Below are 6865 nucleotides of genomic sequence, written 5' to 3' on the forward strand. Positions count from 1 at the left end.
TGAAATAAACGAAAATCCATGTTAAATTACTTTATAATGCATATTCTTGAAGGTATGTGATATAAAGAGATTTCCACTCACTTTTTGAAATCATACTTTTCCTTATATAATTTAAAAACTAAATGCTATATTCAATTGAATGTACTACCATTCGATTCAGCGTAAAATTCTTTATAACCTCTGTAATATTCATTAGTCTGCGTTTATTTGAACGAAAATGATAACAAGAAACCTGAAAATGGTAAAAAATCACCAATTTTCACGACTATATACATGGAAAACATGCACGAATTCTTTACCTCTTGGATAAAGATAAAATTCTCAAAATGTATTTATTTTGAGGTGAAATAAACGAAAATCCATGTTAAATAGCTATATAATGCATATTTTTTAAGATATGTGACAATTAGAGATTTCCACTAACTTTTTGAAATTATACTTTTCCTTGTATAATTTAAAACCTAAATGCTATATATAATTAAATGTACTACCATTCGATTCAGCGTAAAATTCTTTATAACCTCTGTAATATTCATTAGTCTGCGTTTATTTGAACGAAAATGATAACAAGAAACCTGAAAATGGTAAAAAATCACCAATTTTCACGACTATATATACATGGAAAACATGCACGAATTCTTTACCTCATGGATAAAGATAAAATTCTCAAAATGTATTTATTTTGAGGTGAAATAAACGAAAATCCATGTTAAATAGCTATATAATGCATATTTTTTAAGATATGTGACAATTAGAGATTTCCACTAACTTTTTGAAATCATACTTTTCCTTATATAATTTAAAAACTAAATGCTATATTCAATTGAATGTACTACCATTCGATTCAGCGTAAAATTCTTTATAACCTCTGTAATATTCATTAGTCTGCGTTTATTTGAACGAAAATGATAACAAGAAACCTGAAAATGGTAAAAAATCACCAATTTTCACGACTATATACATGGAAAACATGCACGAATTCTTTACCTCTTGGATAAAGATAAAATTCTCAAAATATATTTATTTTGAGGTGAAATAAACGAAAATCCATGTTAAATTACTTTATAATGCATATTCTTGAAGGTATGTGATATAAAGAGATTTCCACTCACTTTTTGAAATCATACTTTTCCTTATATAATTTAAAAACTAAATGCTATATTCAATTGAATGTACTACCATTCGATTCAGCGTAAAATTCTTTATAACCTCTGTAATATTCATTAGTCTGCGTTTATTTGAACGAAAATGATAACAAAAAACCTGAAAATGGCAAAAAATCACCAATTTTCACGACTATATACATGGAAAACATGCACGGATACTTTACCTCTTGGATAAAGATAAAAATCTCAAAATATATTTATTTTGAGGTGAAATAAACGAAAATCCATGTTAAATTACTTTATAATGCATATTCTTGAAGGTATGTGATATAAAGAGATTTCCACTAACATTCTGAAATTATACATTTCCTTGTATAATTTAAAAACTAAATGCTATATACAATTAAATGTACTACCATTCGATTCAGCGTAAAATTCTTTATAACCTCTGTGACATTCATTAGTCTGCGTTTATTTGAACGAAAATGATAACAAAAAACCTGAAAATGGTAAAAAATCACCAATTTTCACGACTATATACATGGAAAAAATGCACGAATTCTTTACCTCTTGGATAAAGATAAAATTCTCAAAATGTATTTATTTTGAGGTGAAATAAACGAAAATCCATGTTAAATAGCTATATAATGCATATTTTTTAAGATATGTGACAATTAGAGATTTCCACTAACTTTTTGAAATTATACTTTTCCTTGTATAATTTAAAACCTAAATGCTATATATAATTAAATGTTCTACCATTCGATTCAGCGTAAAATTCTTTATAACCTCTGTAATATTCATTAGTATGCGTTTATTTCAACGAAAGTGATAACAAAATACCTGAAAATGGCAAAAAATCACCAATTTTCACGACTATATACATGGAAAACATGCACGGATTCTTTACCTCTTGGATAAAGATAAAAATCTCAAAATATATTTATTTTGAGGTGAAATAAACGAAAATCCATGTTAAATAGCTATATAATGCATATTTTTTAAGATATGTGACAATTAGAGATTTCCACTAACTTTTTGAAATTATACTTTTCCTTGTATAATTTAAAACCTAAATGCTATATATAATTAAATGTACTACCATTCGATTCAGCGTAAAATTCTTTATAACCTCTGTAATATTCATTAGTCTGCGTTTATTTGAACGAAAATGATAACAAGAAACCTGAAAATGGTAAAAAATCACCAATTTTCACGACTATATACATGGAAAACATGCACGAATTCTTTACCTCTTGGATAAAGATAAAATTCTCAAAATATATTTATTTTGAGGTGAAATAAACGAAAATCCATGTTAAATTACTTTATAATGCATATTCTTGAAGGTATGTGATATAAAGAGATTTCCACTCACTTTTTGAAATCATACTTTTCCTTATATAATTTAAAAACTAAATGCTATATTCAATTGAATGTACTACCATTCGATTCAGCGTAAAATTCTTTATAACCTCTGTAATATTCATTAGTCTGCGTTTATTTGAACGAAAATGATAACAAAAAACCTGAAAATGGCAAAAAATCACCAATTTTCACGACTATATACATGGAAAACATGCACGGATACTTTACCTCTTGGATAAAGATAAAAATCTCAAAATATATTTATTTTGAGGTGAAATAAACGAAAATCCATGTTAAATTACTTTATAATGCATATTCTTGAAGGTATGTGATATAAAGAGATTTCCACTAACTTTCTGAAATTATACATTTCCTTGTATAATTTAAAAACTAAATGCTATATACAATTAAATGTACTACCATTCGATTCAGCGTAAAATTCTTTATAACCTCTGTGACATTCATTAGTCTGCGTTTATTTGAACGAAAATGATAACAAAAAACCTGAAAATGGCAAAAAATCACCAATTTTTACGACTATATACATGGAAAAAATGCACGAATTCTTTACCTCTTGGATAAAGATAAAATTCTCAAAATATATTTATTTTGAGGTGAAATAAACGAAAATCCATGTTAAATTACTTTATAATGCATATTCTTGAAGGTATGTGATATAAAGAGATTTCCACTCACTTTTTGAAATCATACTTTTCCTTATATAATTTAAAAACTAAATGCTATATTCAATTGAATGTACTACCATTCGATTCAGCGTAAAATTCTTTATAACCTCTGTAATATTCATTAGTCTGCGTTTATTTGAACGAAAATGATAACAAGAAACCTGAAAATGGTAAAAAATTACCAATTTTCACGACTATATACATGGAAAAAATGCACGAATTCTTTACCTCTTGGATAAAGATAAAAATCTCAAAATATATTTATTTTGAGGTGAAATAAACGAAAATCCATGTTAAATTACTTTATAATGCATATTTTTTAAGATATGTGACAATAAGAGATTTCCACTAACTTTTTGAAATTATACTTTTCCTTGTATAATTTAAAAACTAAATGCTATATATAATTAAATGTACTACCATTCGATTTAGCGTAAAATTCTTTATAACCTCTGTAATATTCATTAGTCTGCGTTTATTTGAACGAAAATGATAACAAAAAACCTGAAAATGGCAAAAAATCACCAATTTTCACGACTATATACATGGAAAAAATGCACGGATTCTTTACCTCTTGGATAAAGATAAAATTCTCAAAATATATTTATTTTGAGGTGAAATAAACGAAAATCCATGTTAAATTACTTTATAATGCATATTCTTGAAGGTATGTGATATAAAGAGATTTCCACTCACTTTTTGAAATCATTTTTTTCCTTATATAATTTAAAAACTAAATGCTATATTCAATTGAATGTACTACCATTCGATTCAGCGTAAAATTCTTTATAACCTCTGTAATATTCATTAGTCTGCGTTTATTTGAACGAAAATGATAACAAGAAACCTGAAAATGGTAAAAAATTACCAATTTTCACGACTATATACATGGAAAAAATGCACGAATTCTTTACCTCTTGGATAAAGATAAAATTCTCAAAATATATTTATTTTGAGGTGAAATAAACGAAAATCCATGTTAAATTACTTTATAATGCATATTTTTTAAGATATGTGACAATAAGAGATTTCCACTAACTTTTTGAAATTATACTTTTCCTTGTATAATTTAAAAACTAAATGCTATATACAATTAAATGTACTACCATTCGATTCAGCGTAAAATTCTTTATAACCTCTGTAATATTCATTAGTCTGCGTTTATTTGAACGAAAATGATAACAAGAAACCTGAAAATGGTGAAAATGACCAATTTTCACGACTATATACATGGAAAAAATGCACGAATTCTTTACCTCTTGGATAAAGATAAAATTCTCAAAATATATTTATTTTGAGGTGAAATAAACGAAAATCCATGTTAAATTACTTTATAATGCATATTTTTTAAGATATGTGATAATAAGAGATTTCCACTAACTTTTTGAAATTATACTTTTCCTTGTATACAAATGCTTTCCTTGTATAATTTAAAACCTAAATGCTATATACAATTAAATGTACTACCATTCGATTCAGCGTAAAATTCTTTATAAGCTCTGTAATATTCATTAGTATCCGTTTATTTGAACGAAAATGATAACAAAAAACCTGAAAATGGCAAAAAATCAACAATTTTCACGACGAATGCACGAATTCTTTACCTCCTGGATGAAGATAAAATTCTCAAAATATATTTATTTTGAGGTGAAATAAATGAAAATCCATGTTAAATTACTTTATAATGCATATTCTTGAAGGTATGTGATATAAAGAGATTTCCACTCACTTTTTGAAATCATACTTTTCCTTATATAATTTAAAAACTAAATGCTATATTCAATTGAATGTACTACCATTCGATTCAGCGTAAAATTCTTTATAACCTCTGTAATATTCATTAGTCTGCGTTTATTTGAACGAAAATGATAACAAAAAACCTGAAAATGGCAAAAAATCACCAATTTTCACGACTATATACATGGAAAAAATGCACGAATTCTTTACCTCTTGGATAAAGATAAAATTCTCAAAATATATTTATTTTGAGGTGAAATAAACGAAAATCCATGTTAAATTACTTTATAATGCATATTCTTGAAGGTATGTGATATAAAGAGATTTCCACTCACTTTTTGAAATCATACTTTTCCTTATATAATTTAAAAACTAAATGCTATATTCAATTGAATGTACTACCATTCGATTCAGCGTAAAATTCTTTATAACCTCTGTAATATTCATTAGTATGCGTTTATTTGAACGAAAATGATAACAAAAAACCTGAAAATGGCAAAAAATCACCAATTTTCACGACTATATACATGGAAAACATGCACGGATTCTTTACCTCTTGGATAAAGATAAAATTCTCAAAATATATTTATTTTGAGGTGAAATAAACGAAAATCCATGTTAAATTACTTTATAATGCATATTCTTGAAGGTATGTGATATAAAGAGATTTCCACTCACTTTTTGAAATCATACTTTTCCTTATATAATTTAAAAACTAAATGCTATATTCAATTGAATGTACTACCATTCGATTCAGCGTAAAATTCTTTATAACCTCTGTAATATTCATTAGTCTGCGTTTATTTGAACGAAAATGATAACAAGAAACCTGAAAATGGTAAAAAATTACCAATTTTCACGACTATATACATGGAAAAAATGCACGAATTCTTTACCTCTTGGATAAAGATAAAATTCTCAAAATATATTTATTTTGAGGTGAAATAAACGAAAATCCATGTTAAATTACTTTATAATGCATATTTTTTAAGATATGTGACAATAAGAGATTTCCACTAACTTTTTGAAATTATACTTTTCCTTGTATACAAATGCTTTCCTTGTATAATTTAAAACCTAAATGCTATATACAATTAAATGTACTACCATTCGATTCAGCGTAAAATTCTTTATAAGCTCTGTAATATTCATTAGTATCCGTTTATTTGAACGAAAATGATAACAAAAAACCTGAAAATGGCAAAAAATCAACAATTTTCACGACGAATGCACGAATTCTTTACCTCCTGGATGAAGATAAAATTCTCAAAATATATTTATTTTGAGGTGAAATAAATGAAAATCCATGTTAAATTACTTTATAATGCATATTCTTGAAGGTATGTGATATAAAGAGGTTTCCACTCACTATTTGAAATCATACTTTTCCTTATATAATTTAAAAACTAAATGCTATATTCAATTAAATGTACTACCATTCGATTCAGCGTAAAATTCTTTATAACATCTGTAATATTCATTGGTATGCGTTTATTTGAACGAAAATGATAACAAAAAACCTGAAAATGGCAAAAAATCACCAATATTCACGACTATATACATGGAAAAAATGGACGGATTCTTTACCTCTTGGATAAAGATAAAATTCTCAAAATATGTAGTCAGATGCATTTAATAAAAAAGAGCAGTGTTTACACATAAACATTATTACATTAGAAAGTAAACTAGAGCCGATGGGTATATATACTTATAGTCTATTCACAGATTGTCTGTACATACGTCATCAAGATGTTTAATGTATTGCCTGCCGCTATTTATAAATTCGTTTTAGAATCAGACAATATTTTCCTTCTCATTTTATTCTAGTTAAAAAGAGACACAATGTTGCCTGATTAGTTCGAACGCGTAAATGAATGAGCCTATCAAAGTGGTCTAGTTGTCAGACGTACGCAAAATTCTTGAAACCAATAGTGATAAGAGGTTATAACTCTAACCTATAAACTATTT

This window comes from Rhynchophorus ferrugineus, unplaced genomic scaffold, assembly GCF_030347505.1.
Source record: "Rhynchophorus ferrugineus isolate W39M unplaced genomic scaffold, kcgeb_rfMv2 rfM10, whole genome shotgun sequence".
Taxonomy (NCBI): Eukaryota; Metazoa; Arthropoda; class Insecta; order Coleoptera; family Curculionidae; genus Rhynchophorus; species Rhynchophorus ferrugineus.